At 43.0% G+C, this 15,319-nt stretch overlaps 1 protein-coding gene across 4 annotated transcripts in view; it reads right to left on the reverse strand.

Moving 5' to 3' along the window:
• RAB9A (RAB9A, member RAS oncogene family) overlaps nucleotides 1–15,319 on the reverse strand; it is a 43,036-nt gene that overhangs the window by 7,462 nt on the left and 20,255 nt on the right. For 2 of the 4 annotated variants that reach the window (XM_034756876.1, XM_034756869.1), the window contains exons 1-2: nucleotides 12,992–13,129; nucleotides 951–983 (exon numbers count right to left, since the gene is read on the reverse strand). The gene's annotated coding sequence lies outside the window, so the exon portion shown is untranslated. Of the gene's footprint in view, nucleotides 1–950; nucleotides 984–12,991; nucleotides 13,130–15,319 lie in introns of those variants that run through there. The other 2 variants (XM_034756883.1, XM_034756891.1) reach the window with 2 other exon arrangements.

Consider the following 15,319-nt stretch of genomic DNA (forward strand, 5'->3'; position numbering starts at 1 on the left):
GTTTTAGTTAAATAAAAAAATTGAACTGTTTGTCTGGTGATGTTCTCCTCCTAATACAGCATGGCAAGAAAATCCTCCAAATAATAATTAACCTGTTGAATTGGAGATAGTTCCCCAGCCAATGACTTCATAAATATCTGCTTCAGTTACCTTTGGTAAATGAAATAACCAAACAATCATTCATTTTCTGATACAGCTGTAAAACTAATCTGAAACGTTTTCAGAATAAATCACTTAAATGTATAGTGTGTACCTTCTAAAAATGAAACCTACATCTATCTCTGAGTTGTGAAAAATATGTATTAAGGTTATAACAACCAACAAGAATGCACTCATGTAGAAATCCATGATTAAATCGAGTCTTCCTGACTAGTGATTTAAATCAAATCCGCCCTGGCCTGCCGGAGACTGCACCTCGCACCCCCTCCTGCACCCAAACTCCCTCCCACAAAGAAACTAATATAACAGCTGTTCTAAGGTAAGAAGTAGACTATTTTGAATTAACTATATTCTACATGTTTTAAGGCTGAAATGTAACCACAGAACAGCTTTATGTTAATTAAAAGGCAAGTTTAGTATAGCATTAATAGCCTTGATGCCATAATTGTGATCATTTTGTTTTAAATTAGGAAAAAGACTTGTATGCAGGGCTCCCACAAAATCTAACAGCTCCGGGCCCACAGGAGTGTTAATCCGGCCCTGCACATGACTTCATGAAAAGTCTTTGTAGGATCATGTCTATGTTTTCTAGTTATAAACCACCTTAGCTACAGCTTGTACCATAGTTCCATCTCTCTCTTCCCCCTTTGTTAATTACAAGTCACTTTATCAACTAACTAGGTCTGTGTAGCTTGAAAGCTGGTCTCTTTAACCCATCTTGTGTCTCTAATATCCTGGGACCAATACAGCAACAACAACAACACTGCAGTATTACATCTAAAAGCATTTACCTTGATTGTTCAGTTTAAATCATCATTCAGCATCTGCAAATGAGGAGACATTAATTTGCAACATGTGTAATCAATTTGTTTTAACCAATTTTGCTTTAAGAGTAGCTAAGCATATAACAGTAACTCGTAATATATCAAGAGATTGTAAATGCACATTTACTCTGATGGTTCATATACCATCACCAACACACAGCATACCAATTGGTTTAAGGATGGATAGATATAGAAAAACTGATTTGTATATCTTTCTCTAACAGTTTTGTAAATATATAATAAAAGATTCATTGTCATTCCCCTCTCAAAAAGGCAGCCCCCAAACAAGAAAACCTACCATGAAAAGCCATACACATAAGAAACAGCAACCCCACTACTACGCTTTCATAATCTATCTCAAGACTCTTTTCTCAAGCCTCTTCTCCACCTTTAAAATTAATCTAGAGTAAATAACAGGAATGACGTGGGAAAAGATTAGATCATTGAATTCCAAACCCCTGCAGAATAGTCCCCAGAAAAACGTCATATCAAATACTGAATTTATACCACATTTGATTTGGACTACAAAACCAAAAAAAGTCATTTAAAATGTCCCCCACCCCAAACACACAGTTTTGTGACTCTCAGAAACCGTTTTTCTAGGTTTGTCCTCAACCATCACTAAAATCTTGGGAAAAGCGACAAAGTCCTGTGACACCTTATAGACTAACAGATGTATTGGAGCATGAGCTTTCGTTGGTGATGCATCTGACGAAGTGCGTATTCACCCACAAAAGCTTGTGCATCCAATACATCTATAACGTGCCACAGGACTCTGTTGCTTTTTACAGATCCAGACTAACACAGCTACCCCTCTGATACTTAAAATCTTGGGGGAAACCTTGTCTGTATTTTTAATAAAATGTAACATCTGTGCAACAACTGAATCTTTAGATTGTGATAAATTTCATCTTTATGCTGTTAAGTGGATGCTTTAATATATACATATGTACAGTACCTCAGGAGCTCTTCATTTAAAGTGTCTTGGCTTGAACATTTAAATTCACAGTCTTGATACTGAATTACGGGTTTTACATTTAGTTATTTATTTACAAATTAGTCAAACATTTTCATTTGCTGGCAGACTGGAGAATGCAACATCATAGCAAAAGCACTATAGAAAATACACAGTATATGCCAAATCCTGTAGTTCCCAGGCCCTTCTTTAGTCTGGCTACTGCACCATTGAAGGTAGTTGGGCTTTTCTAAAGTTTATTAATAAACAAACAAAAAAAATAGGGAGCCAGGAAAACCACCAATTAGCTTTCCTTTTTAAGTGCAAATGAACTTGAGAAGCAGCCCAGCTGCTTTATAGATACTGAAGCCAGGATGAAAGATATCTAATAAAATTCACTGCTTGAGAAATTCTAGTACAGGGGTGGCCAACCTGAGCCTGAGAATGAGCCAAAATTTACCAATGTACATTGCCAAAGAGCCACAGTAATATGTCAACAGCCCTCCATCAGCTCCCCCCACCCCCAGTGCCTCCTGTCCACCAGCAGCCCCACCAATCAGCATAGGGTGACCAGATGTCCCAATTTTATAGGGACAGTCCCAATTTTTCTTATATAGGTTCCTATTACCTCCCAACCCCGTCCCGATTTTTCACACTTGCTGTCTGGTCACCCTAAATCAGCGCCTCTACCTCCCCCTCAGCTGTTTTGAGGGTCTGAGGCTCTGGGGGAGAGGGCATAGCAGGCTCAGGGGTGGAGTAGGGGCCTGTGGCAGAGCCAGGGGTTCAGCAGTGAGCAACCCCCAGCACACTGGATAGTTGGCGCCTGTAGCTCCAGCCCTGGAGTCGGTGCCTATACAAGGAGTTGCATATTAACTTCTGAAGAGCTGCATGTGGCTCTGGAGTCATAGGTTGGCCACCCCTGTTCTAGTAGTTGAATATATGAAACCTAATCCACACAAAAGTAGAAGTGTCTTTGTGACCAGTTTATGACCTTCCTCTACTTCTTCTCTTGGTACACATGAGAGCTGGTGCCCACTTTTCATCAAATTATGGCTGATAAGTATGCATTTTTGTACAGCATCTAGCATAATAGTTCATCAAATTTTGTTTGGGGACTACAGATATGGCTACAATACAGATAAATAATATTTGTCTCCACACCTACCATGCTGCCTAATCATGTTCATATCAGTGCATTCTAACTGAAAAAGAGAGCAGCTATCCCATACCGCCCCTGCAGAGAATAGAATTCAGGGAGGGTGTGTATATAGAGCACCATCAGCACATGAAACAATGCACTATGGGATGTCCAACCACACAGCTGATTACATAGGTCCTCTAATCATGTGGCCAGAAAATAAGGCTGCAGGAAGACAGGGTGGATCAATTTAAATCACTGATTTTAATCATTATTTAAATAGGCAAGCAGGAAAACAATTTAAACAGATTTTAATCTTGTTTTCAATTGTACTTTTTAGGGTTTTCTTTCCTAAAGAAAAGGTTGATTCTCAATAGCTGGTAACCATTAAAACATGTTGATTTGCAGCTAAATATATCCTTTACACTAAAACAGGTACATTTGATAACCAGGACAATACACTATCTGTACACATTTAAGTAATTGTTGGTTTCAGAGTGGTAGCCATGTTAGTCTGTATCAGCAAAAAAAAAAACCGAGGAGTACTCGTGGGTTCCTGGATTAGTGTTTTTGTTGCGTGGTTGCTGGTGAGTATTTGCTTCAGGTTGGTGGGCTGTCTGTAAGCGAGGACTGGCCTGTCTCTCAAGATCTGAGAGAGTGAGGGATCGTCCTTCAGGAACCTATCCTTGCAACAAAGCCCATTGCCAACTCTGTCCACATATCTATTCAAGGGATACCATCATAGGACCTAATCAGATCAGCCACACCATCAGAGACTATTTCCCCATGCTAATTTTTCCCCCTACTGTTACTCACACCTTCTGGTCAACTGTTGGAAATGGGCCATCCTGATTATCACTACAAAAGTTTTTTTTCCCTCCTGCTGCTAATAGCCTTAATTGATTAGTCTCATTGTAGTTGGTATGCAAACACCCATTTTTTCATGTTCTCTGTGTGTATATATCTTCCTACTGTATTTTCCACTTCATGCATCCGATGAACTGGGTTTTAGCCCACAAAAGCTTATGCCCAAATAAATTTGTTAGTCTCTAAGATGCCACAAGTACTCCTGTTCTTTTTGTGGATACAGACTAACACGGCTGCTACTCTGAAACCTGTCAGTTAGATTCTTAATGTTTACATTTTTATATTAGAAAATGCTGAATGATGCATTTCTTATTTACTAGATTAATTTTTTGCTAATATTTGAGTCAAGTTCTATTTGGATGGAAATTGGAGTACAATTAAAAAAGTGTGCAAAAAAGGATTTTATTTTTTGTATTAAATTAAACTACCTTAAATGTGCTGGATACATAAGAAAAATTTATGAAAACATGCTTTGCCTTTAAAACTAATTGATTTATTAAACAAAGGAAGCATTATCTGTAGGTAGCGAATTGAACTGACTGTTTCTGGTCATCATGTCCTTCAGCTATTAAATTAGTAGTTCTTATCCTCACACCTCGTTTTTATTCATAGATTTTGGAAGAAAAATTTCCTGCTTTTTCAATTCTCACTCAATTTCTTAATTCTGAATGAACTAACCAATTAACTGAACTAGTTGAATAAACTGAAGTGAAGAAAAAAATTCTCTCCGCAGTCACTGGGGAGACTACTACTTCAAAAGCTGGTTTAGCACATCAACAAGCCTTGGTTCCAGGTGCTTAGTCAGTGATTTCCACCACTTCAATGGTCTGAGATCTTTAAAACTGAGCAGTACATATCTGTGCCTCATATTTAATTATTTTAATAGATTGTTGTAAATTTAGCCCTTACACAGCTTGTCATTTTAAATAGATTTATTTTTTAAAAAGTAAATACTTTTTTTAAATTTTATAATTTGTTTAAATCATCAATTTTTATCCTGCAGGAAGACAACTGTGTGCCTTGCTGAGCCTTTAGCTGGAGCAAAACACTACCTATAATAGTAATAATAATAATAATAATGTGGTATGTAAAGGCAACTGTGTTTATAGTCTACTATGCCGTTAACGGATTACAATTTCAGTTAAAAGTTGTAATGTGAGTAGAGCCAAGGAAACCACCAAGCTTCACAGGTGTCTGGACCAATTTAAATTTGGACTTTCCAAATAAAAGGGGTAGCAGGAGGTGGGGCTCTAGGGAAAAAACATGGCAGCTTGTGGCCCCCAATTTATGTATTTATTTGCAACAGACTAGTTCAGGGCCCTGAACTAGGGTGAGAGTTATAATTGGAACCCACTATTACTGAAAGGAGGGTGATGGGGCCCCTTTAGTTACATTTTTAAACATATTCAGAATACAAGAATAGACTAGAAAACGTGTCTGTAACTAGAGCAGGTCTGAAATTTTCAGGTGAAAGTTTCACTGCAAAATGCTGATTCATGGAACCTGACATATTTAATGGAAAAACATTTGAGATTTAATAAGTTTTCTTTGAATCGCAGGCAGGGTTTTGATGGAACCATGCCTGATTCCCAGCTGGCTCATGTGGGTATCAAGAGTTTGCAGGCCGGAGCAGCCCCACCATGCAATCTGCTCCATGGTCAGGCTTCTAGAGTCCCTGCAGCAGCAGAGCCTGGAAGCCCTGGCTTGAATTGGGGCTTGGCTCTCAGCTCGGCACAAGGGTGCCTGGAAGCCCTGAAAATGGCAACGTGAGCAGGTGTCTCAGGCTTTCCAGGCTCCCCATCTTGCAGCTGGGATTCCTAAGCAACAGCTCCACTGTGGCTCCTGGGGCTTCTAGGCTCCCTCCTGCCAGAACTGGGAGACCGGGTCAAGCCATGGCTCTCAGGGTCTAGGCTCCCAGCACTGCAGCATAGATCAAGAAGGCCCGAAAGCCCCAACCCACACTGCCGCTCTCAGGGCTTCCAGACTCCCTGCCACTGAGCTGGACTCCCATGCCAGCAGGCTCCCCAGGCTGCAGGAGTCAGACAGCGCTGGGAGCCAGCTAGCCTGGGAGTTTAGAAGCTCTGGAATCCCAGGCCCCCTAGGTCCTGGGTCAGCCCATATGGCAACAGTTTTAATCTTCTCAATGATTTTTTTTTCCCCCCCCAGAATCTTCAGGTCACAAGAAACTTCAAAATGTTGACATTTCCCAGGAACCTGGAATTCCAAATTTTGGGCAGCTCTAATTATTATAACCCTTTCTCCTATTATGTTCTCTAACCCTTCTACTATGAACTATTTTTCTAATTGGAAATACCTTATTAGCCTCCCCAGCCCCCTTTATTTTTATTTTAAATAAATGATACTTATAACCATAAGCCATGATGCTTATAGCCACAGCCCAACAGCAATAAGCTATCGCAGGAATAGATTCTTGGCTATTGGTATACTAAGAGTACTTTCAGCTTCATGCCTCTCAACCAAGACTTTAAAATATCCTCCTGCATATTAGTGATGAATGAAGTTGGAAAACGGACACAATTTCCCCAAACTCCATCTTTCATATCATGATATGGATAGTAGGTACCAGGTACATTTTTCAAGCCTTGCTGCAGAATACATTAGAGACATGCACCTATAGTCTACTAATACACTGCAATGACAATGTTATATGAAGAATAGAATTTTCAAATGAACGGAAAAACAATGATTTCATATGTCTGTGAGTAACTCCATAAAGCTAATATAGTGGACCTGAAGCAATTCAAAATTCCAGTAAGACAGGTTTTAATAATGTCAGTGAAAGAGCATCAATACAATTCCAAATGTTCTCAGTCCACAAGTCCCTCTATATTTCCCAAGCAACCATGGCACAAACTAGAATGCTTTTTAAAGGGCTTTACAAATGAAGCAGTACTACAGTAAGATTTTTTTTTTAAGCAATCATGATCTTCCTGTAGAAATAGGCAAGGAATCTATATACAGAACTAGAACATAATTACATTTGATTAAATAAAACCTTTGTCTGCCCCTTTTAGCAAGTCAGCTATACAAAAACATGAACAGGAAAAATTAAAGCCACAAGTTCCCCTTAAAATATGTGGGAAGTTATACTACAGAAAAATAAAGATGGTATGCAGGTGTTAAAGAATTAAAAGATTTGGGTGGCTAAAACAGCTTTTCAGAGAAGTGTTTGGTTTTGCTTTTCATGTATAACAAGCTGGACAGCAAATATGTTCTAATTACAGGTAATGGTGTAGTATCCAGGTTAAGTCAAACAGTTATTTAGAGCCATCATATTCAAGACTGCATCCGACGATTGTCTTTACCAAGCCCCATTAAACATTTAAAAAAAAATTAGTTTATTTTCAAAATTATAAAACCTTTCCAAATGGCAAACACTCAAAGAGCATTCTTCCTGAAGCGTTCATGTTTTTCTGCCAAATCTCATTTAAATGGAACTTCAGAATTCATGCATATGTAAATTTTTAATATATCCGTACATGTTATTACAATATTAGTTTGAAACATGTTATTCATGATCTATTGTGTAAAGCTTCATACATGGCAAGATAGTCAATAGTTTAAAGAGACACTGACAACTTAAAATAATTTTGTCTGAAAAAAAATTACCTACTACTGTTATACCACATAAAACTTAAATTTGAGGATGGGAAATGCCTTTGACAACACTTTGTCTAGTCTATTTCCATGTTAAATCACAGTATATTTCCTGTGTTTGGGAGACAGGGTTACATTCAGACAGCAACAGAAGAGAGAAAAGACATTTTTAAAAAAAATACAAAAGTAACTCTGAAACCACAAAAATTGCCTAAGGCTCCCCCCCGGATTAGTAGGTATCTGGAACTCCTTTCAGGTTTTTGTTTTGTTTTTGAGTAAGCGCAAAAGCTTGTTTCTCTCACTAACAGAAGTTGGTCCAACAAAAGATATTACTTCACCCACTTTGTCTTTCTCTGTATTAAATTAATGATCCTTTAGCACTGAACACTTAGCATTTAGTTTATTTGCATAGCTCTTGAAGTATTACTGCACTTATATGTCCTTAATGTGGCAGATCTGTATGTTCCCATCAGATGGAGGAGAGGTGAAGGAATGATTTAACCCATTATCTTACTGAGCTCAATCCAAGTTTTATGCTTTTAGAAGTAACTGTCTTACACTTCAGCCAATTACGTGCTTATAATTTTAAGCAAAGTAAGTACTGCACTGTTTAAATGGCTGCTCTAAAAGTCAGTTTGCATTTCAAAGCAAAAGATTGCAAGAAGCTCAGAGGTAAAGAGGCACACCAAGAAAAATCTGCAAGGAAAAGTTGAAATGTTAAATAGTTAACACTTTACATGCATTTAAAGTGGCTCAGCTAAGAGCCATTTCGCCTCACAATTTTCAAGTATGTTTAAAGGAAACTGAAGCACAGAAAGGTTTAGCAACTTGTTTGAGGTTCCATAGGAAGTCCACGTCACAAATGCCAATAGAAACTAGCTATCTTCACTCTTAGCCTATGTCTACAATAGCACTTTTGTTCGTAAAACTTTTGTTGGTCAGGAGTGTGAACCTCCCTCCCCCGGACGTAAGTTTCACCCACAAAAGTGCTGGTGCAGACAGCATTATGTCAGCAGGAGAGACTCTCCTGCCGACATGGCTACTGCCACTTGTTGGGGGTGGTTTAATATGCTGGCAAGAAAGCTCTCTCTCACTGGCATAGAGCGGCTACACGGGAGATTTTACAGCTGTGCCTCTGTAAGGTCTATAGTAGCCTTGGTGCAGTGTTTAAGCTTCAAAAACAGAATCCAAGGAGAAACTGTTGAGCTGGAATTGATATGCAAACTAGATACAATCAACTTAGGCTTGAATAAAGCCTGGAAATGGCTGAGCCATTACAAACATTGAATCTATCTCCCCATGTAAGTATTCTCACACTTCTTATCAAACTGTCTGTACTGGGCTATCTTGATTATCACTTCAAAAGTTTTTTTCCTCTTACTTAATTGGCCTCTCAGAGTTGGTAAGACAACTCCCACCTTTTCATGCTCTCTGTATGTGTATATATATCTCCTCAATATATATTCCATTCTATGAATCCGAAGAAGTGGGCTGTAGCCCACGAAAGCTTATGCTCAAATAAATTTGTTAGTCTCTAAGGTGCCACAAGTACTCCTGTTTTTTGTTTTAACCTCAAGACTGTCCTTTCCCTCAATAAATGATCCTCACTGAAGAACTGTAGCATGGCATAATATAATAGATTCTTCTGCCGTTTATCTCAGAGTTGTGGTACATCAAATCCCTTTTGGAATTTAGCAGTCCTCTGCATACCACAAGCCTGAAGGCTCTTCAACCACTAGGTTCTATGGACTCTAGATACCAGTAGATTCCAAATAAACACACACAATTCCAGTAAGCAAAGGAGTATTCCTAACACGCAGGTAACAAGTAAGTTCTGCAAATATACTAGGCTCAAGCCTTAGGCTGGTCTACACTTAAAATTTAGGTCAACCTAGCTATGTCGGTCAGAAGTGTGAAAAATAGAAACCCCGACCAACATGGCTATGCCATCCTAACACTCAGGCCTTGGCTACACTGGCGCTGTACAGCGCTGCAACTTGCTGCGCTCAGGGGTGTGAAAACGCCCCCCCCCCCCGAGCGCAGCGAGTACAGCGCTGTAAAGCGCCAGTGTGATCAGAGCCTGCAGCGCTGCACACTCGCTCGCAGCGCTGCAAGCTATTCCCCTCGGAGAGGTGGAGTACTTACAGCGCTGCAAAAGAGCTCTCGCAGCGCTGGCGGCGTGACTACACTTGCGCTTCACAGCGCTGCTGTGGCCGCACTGGGAATTCCTGAGTGTAGCCAAGGCCTTAATATAGATGCAGCTATGTTGACAAAAGAGTGCTTCCAGCAGTCTAGTTTACTGTCAATCAGGTAGATTGTGTTCCTACAAAAAATTCCTTCAGTTGGTGTGAACTGCATCTATGCTACGGGGTTATGCCGGCATAACTGCAGTGCCGTAGTTATGCCTGTACAGTCCCCATTGTGTACACATAGCCTGAGAGATTAGTTACAAAAGAAAATTTCCAAATGCTCCCTTATGAATACTGCAAAAAATTGATACAAAGCTTATCCTTCAGGACTCCCAGTCCCCTGTATGTCCACTCCTCTCTTTAAAGAAGATACAGTTTTAGGACTAGTCTACAAAGTTGCACAAGTTTAACTAAAGGTTTTACTTTAAACCGATTTAGTTAAAACTTGTACAAAAGACTTTGTGGACACTTAGGGCTTGTCTACACTTAAAAGCTATTTAAATCCACACCCTACTAGAATGACTCCTTGTGTGGGTACACATTCCAGATTAAGAGCGTCCTCACAGAATTGTTCAGGAATAACTATTCCCAAATAGCTCCATGTGTAGGTAAGCCCTTATTTCAGTTTAAATCAGGCTTAATGCAGTTTCTTATATCAGTTAGGAACAGGTTTAAGGTAACAAACAACAGCATTCACGTAGATTTTTTAACTAACTTGATTTAATTAAACCAGTGCAAGATAGTTTGCAGACAATGCTATAGGCCCTTGGTCTCAAATTTAATCTAGCTGCATCCCTGGGTGCAATTCACTAGTCAGGTTGCCCTTCTGCATTGTTTCCCTGTTGCTTTGCTGTACTGATAGTTCACATCTGCTGGACAGCTTATCACATGTGACAGGCTACCTGAGCCTCTCCTATGGCAACTCTACTGTGATTTTTTTCTCTGTATTGTTCCCTGCTCTTAGATGATTATGACCCAGCTACCCAGCCCACTCGTTCCTACAGCACTAGCTCTGTTGGTTACAATTACTTTTCAGGGCTCACCTGGGCATCTCCCATTCCATGTGGATGTGCATAACCTCCTGACTGGGATGTTTTACCTTCCTCAGCCCTACCATACAACAGTTTTTTCTAGGACAGCTTCATCTGACCCCAGATCTCCCAAGCTCTATCTACAGCCATCAGTGAGACCTGCTACCTAGTGGTCCCTTTGCAGTCCACTTCTCAGCAGCTGCCTCCACCCTGCTGTTGCTGCCACCCACACATCACCCGATTCTCTCTGTGCCTGATAATTTCTTGCCCTGGGATGTCATTTCCTTTTCCTAGTAACTCTGGCTAACACAGTGCTCTCTGTCAGCTAGATTGGCATTTCTCAAATTTAATTGCACTGTGACCCCCTTCTGACAACAAAATTACTACACACCCCCATGCACTGTGTTGCTCTAAAATCAGGGCTGGTGTTAAGAGGTGGCAAGCAGGGCAACTGCCCAGGGCCTCACGACACTAAGTTGCTCAGGTTTCTGCTTCAGCCCCGGAACACAGTGCGTCTAACATCGGCTCTGGCAACCCCATTAAGACAAACTCATGACCCACTTTGGAGTCGGGATCTACAGTTTGAGAACCGCTGCACTAGATAGTGGGAGGAGCAAGGATGCAGAGCAGCTATGACCTGTAGACCAATCCTGATCATAGTTGAGTGAACGGTTTACCCAATAACAAGCCAATGGTAGCTTACTACAGTGTTTAGTTAATGAAACTCTAGAGCAAACTGAACTTCAGTAGAAACTGATGCATATAGCAACTTTTGGTATACTAAACATCCTGTCTCTCTCTAGTGGCAACAAACAGCATTTATGGGATCACCTGATGGACCTAAATTACAATAAATGCAGAGTTTGCACTGGTCATGACTACATTCTGCACATCAACTGTGAAGATGAGGGTTCACCGGTCAAAGTGAAAGTTATTTGCTCAACCATACACATATCCTAACCACTTTTAGTACTTATCGCAAGACCTACCTATTAGCTAAAGCTTTCCTTTTATACAAAAAAAAAAAAGTATTTTAAGAAGCAAACAGAACTCCATAGGAACTGGGAAGGGTGAAGACCAATTTATCTGTGAAGCCAACATAGATAATTAAATGTAAATCTACTTTACCTATTATACAGTTAGATGCTACAGTGATGGGTGCTATATGAATTGTGAGCAACTCCCTCTCCAGTGCTTGCCTCTACAGCTGCTCAGAGGTTTCTGAATCAGCAATAGTATGAAAGTGACATCATTTAAATATGAAACCAAAGTGGATGCTGGCAGATTCAGTAGTTGACACTGGATTTTGAACAGCAGTGAAATTGTTATTGGGGTTTTAAGTGCATGCAGAGTCAGAAAGATGACACTACATTCTTACATCTGGAAAGGGATTTTTTAAATGAAAGCTTATAATTCACCAAAAATTGAAGCTGTATGTCCCAGTCTAGCTAGGGAGCATCACGCTTGCCTGTAGCACGTAAGCTACTGGAATTTCCTATCTCAGTAATTACCTACTTTAAGATCAGCCTTATTAGACTTGCCCTTACAGTTACTTGGGGGAAAGTAGCTTTTCAAACCACACTGCTTAGGGACCAAAGCCTGTCTTCCTTCTCAGCCAGACGACAGGAATATCCCTTCGAAAGGTGCTAAGAGTCAAGGAACACACCCCGCAGAAACCGAGCGAGCCTGTGACAGGCTGATGATTTCAACCAAGCGCCCTGGAGATAAAGGGATCTGTCCCACAGTCACGCGATCTCTAATCACGCCACGTCTCATTACAGCTCAGAAGTAGTTTGAGCAGCAGCTTGACTCTCGGGCCCCATCTTGAATTTGTTTCCACGACTTGTGCGCACAGCCAGCGCCCCCCGGACCCCCGCAGGGCGCTTCACCCCGGGCCCGGCAAAACCGCGCGCGGGGCCGCGGCCACAAGCCAGACCCGGAAACCCGGGGAGAGCAAGTGAGATATGGGGGGGGGCGACTCCCTCCTCCCAGCCCAGCCCCCCAGGCAGGCCGCGAGCGCAGACACCGCCCCGCCGCCCGACAGCCCCGCAGCGCAGGGAGGCAGCGACTGGCGCAGGCACCCCCGGCCCTCAGCGCCCGGGGCCAGGAGCGAACCCCACGGGGGGAGGGGCGGCTGCCTGCGCCTGCCGGGCCGCCCCGCGCGGTCACCTCGCGGCCCCGGCTCGAGACGAGGCTCCGCGCGCCGCTACCTGCCGGGGGAGGCGCCGCTGCTGTCGGAGCCGGGGCTGCGCAGCTCCCGTCCCGCCGCTGCAGCCACCAGCTGGTAGGGGAGATAGAAACAACATGGCGGCGGGGGAGGCGGTGCCTCTAGGTCATGTGACCCGGGCCGGCCGCAGACCCCGCCCCCCGCTCACTCCCCGCCCGCCGGGGCTGGGGCGCTGCTGTGGGAGGGGCCCGCGCGCCACTCTGGCAGGAGGCCCCGCCCCCAAACTGCGGTAATTGGTGCCCTCGTGACGGCGCCCCACTCCCCCAGATCCACCGCAGCCTCAGTCCCCCGGGCCCGGCAGGTTCCCAGCCATGTCCCGTCTGATGCCCCCGGGAAAGAAAGCGCTTGTTCCCCCCTCACACCCCCCCCCCCCTCCCCCCCCCCCCCTCCCCCCCCCCCCCGCCCCACTCGCACAGCAGCCTCTGCCCTCTCACTGCAATTCAGGCTGTCCTTGGAGGATGCCAGAACTGCTCCATTTTCCAAGGTCTTGTTCCCTGCTTTTGGAGGCTGCAGCACCAGCAAGGCTAGGGGGGACCAGATGTCCCGATTTTGGGGTCTTTTTCTTATATAGGCTCCTATTAGCCCCCACCCCCATCCCGATTTTTCGCACTTGCTGTCTGGTCACCCTAAGCAAGGCTAAGGCTATAAGAGCACAGCAGCTGCATGGAGCCTCCAGATCAGTCCATGAGAAGCAGTCCTGCAGGCCACTGAAGGAGGGGAAGATCCTATCCTGACTACTGGACCACATGGGTCACGAGTAATGGGGAGGCATCCCAGTCACACTGTCCCGATTGCTTTACTTTTACAACTGTTTGCCTTTGTGCAGATTCTTGTTCTCCCAATAGCCCTGATCTTTTTGTGAGGATGACACAGCGCTTACTTGAATCACTTCAATAAATGTTTTTTCTAAAATAAAAAAGGTTTGCAGACTTTTATCTTTGTTGAGGAAAAAAACATTGAGTCATCAGCAACCCAAACGCAGCAGCCTGGCACTCAGATTAAAATTCTTATTTCCCCTGTGCTCAATTGCTAATTCAGGATGAAATGGGCTCACCTTCACTCTATCCTTGAAGTCTGGCTGTGTGGGCACCCCAGAATTGTATCATCAGGGTTTCAGGCCACAGGTCTTTCCCCAGCTTCTTATTTTGTTATCCTGTCTTCCTCACACCCCACTGTGCTCAGCTTGTCTCATCCACCCAGTGTCTTGTTTTAGACTGTAATCTCTTTAGGACATGGACTGTTATTTGTACCACACAAAAGGCATTGACCTGTTTGGCCTCTAACAGCAGCACTCTCCATAGCATGACCCCCACACACACACACACCCCATGATGCTAATGAGAGGTCAGACTTTGAATATGTTACACATCTACCTTCAAAAACGTTAGACCATTAGGGCTGCATTGTGCTGGAGAAAAAAAAGGGGGGGGGGAGAGACTCCTGTCTCAAAGAGCCTGTAGTCTAATTTTAGGCAAGATATAACAACTGGGTTTACCATGCAATATAGTTGTCATGCACAACTCCCATGCAAACAGTTGCCATGCATGATTTTGTACTCAAAGGTGAACAGGGCCATTGTTAGGGGGCTGGTCAGGAATTTTATAAAGGCAATTCAGAATTTTTTTGGGCTACAGTAAATCGGGTTGCTAAACATTCTTAGTTGCCACAAAGGCTGAATACCATATTCTTGTTTTAAGCACTTGTATCTCACAAACCATATCCCTGCTTAACATTTCCTTACTAACTTTTTCAAAAAAGATGATACTCTGACAGACCTGCCCAGAAGTTACCAATCAACTCCTGCAGAGTGTAAAAACTAAAGATCATGGACTAACTCAGGGGTAGGCAACCTTTCAAGAAGTGGTGTCGGAGTCTTCATTTATTCACTTTAAGGTTTCACGTGCCAGTAATACATTTTAATTTTTTTAGAAGGTCTCTCTCTATAAGTCGATATTATATTACTAAACTATTGTTGTATGTAAAGTAAACAAGGTTTTCAAAATGTTTAAGAAGCTTCATTTAAAATTAAATTAAAATGCTGAACTTACGCCGCCAGCCTGCTCAACCTGCTGCCAGCCTCAGATTCTGTTCACCTAGGCCTGCAGTGGGCTGAGCGGGGCCTGCAGGGCATGGGACACCGGCTGGCAAGGGGCCAGCAGCCGGGCCCCCAGACCTGGGGGGGGCAGTTCAGGGATCAGGGCAGAGGGCTGGGAGTGTGGGGGGGTTCAGGGGTCAGGGCAGAGGGCCAAGGTGTGTGGGTGGTATAGGGCAGAAGGCTGGGGGGGGGGCTTCAGGGGTCAGGGCAGAGGGC

The sequence above is a fragment of the Trachemys scripta genome, chromosome 1, assembly GCF_013100865.1.
Source record: "Trachemys scripta elegans isolate TJP31775 chromosome 1, CAS_Tse_1.0, whole genome shotgun sequence".
Taxonomy (NCBI): Eukaryota; Metazoa; Chordata; order Testudines; family Emydidae; genus Trachemys; species Trachemys scripta.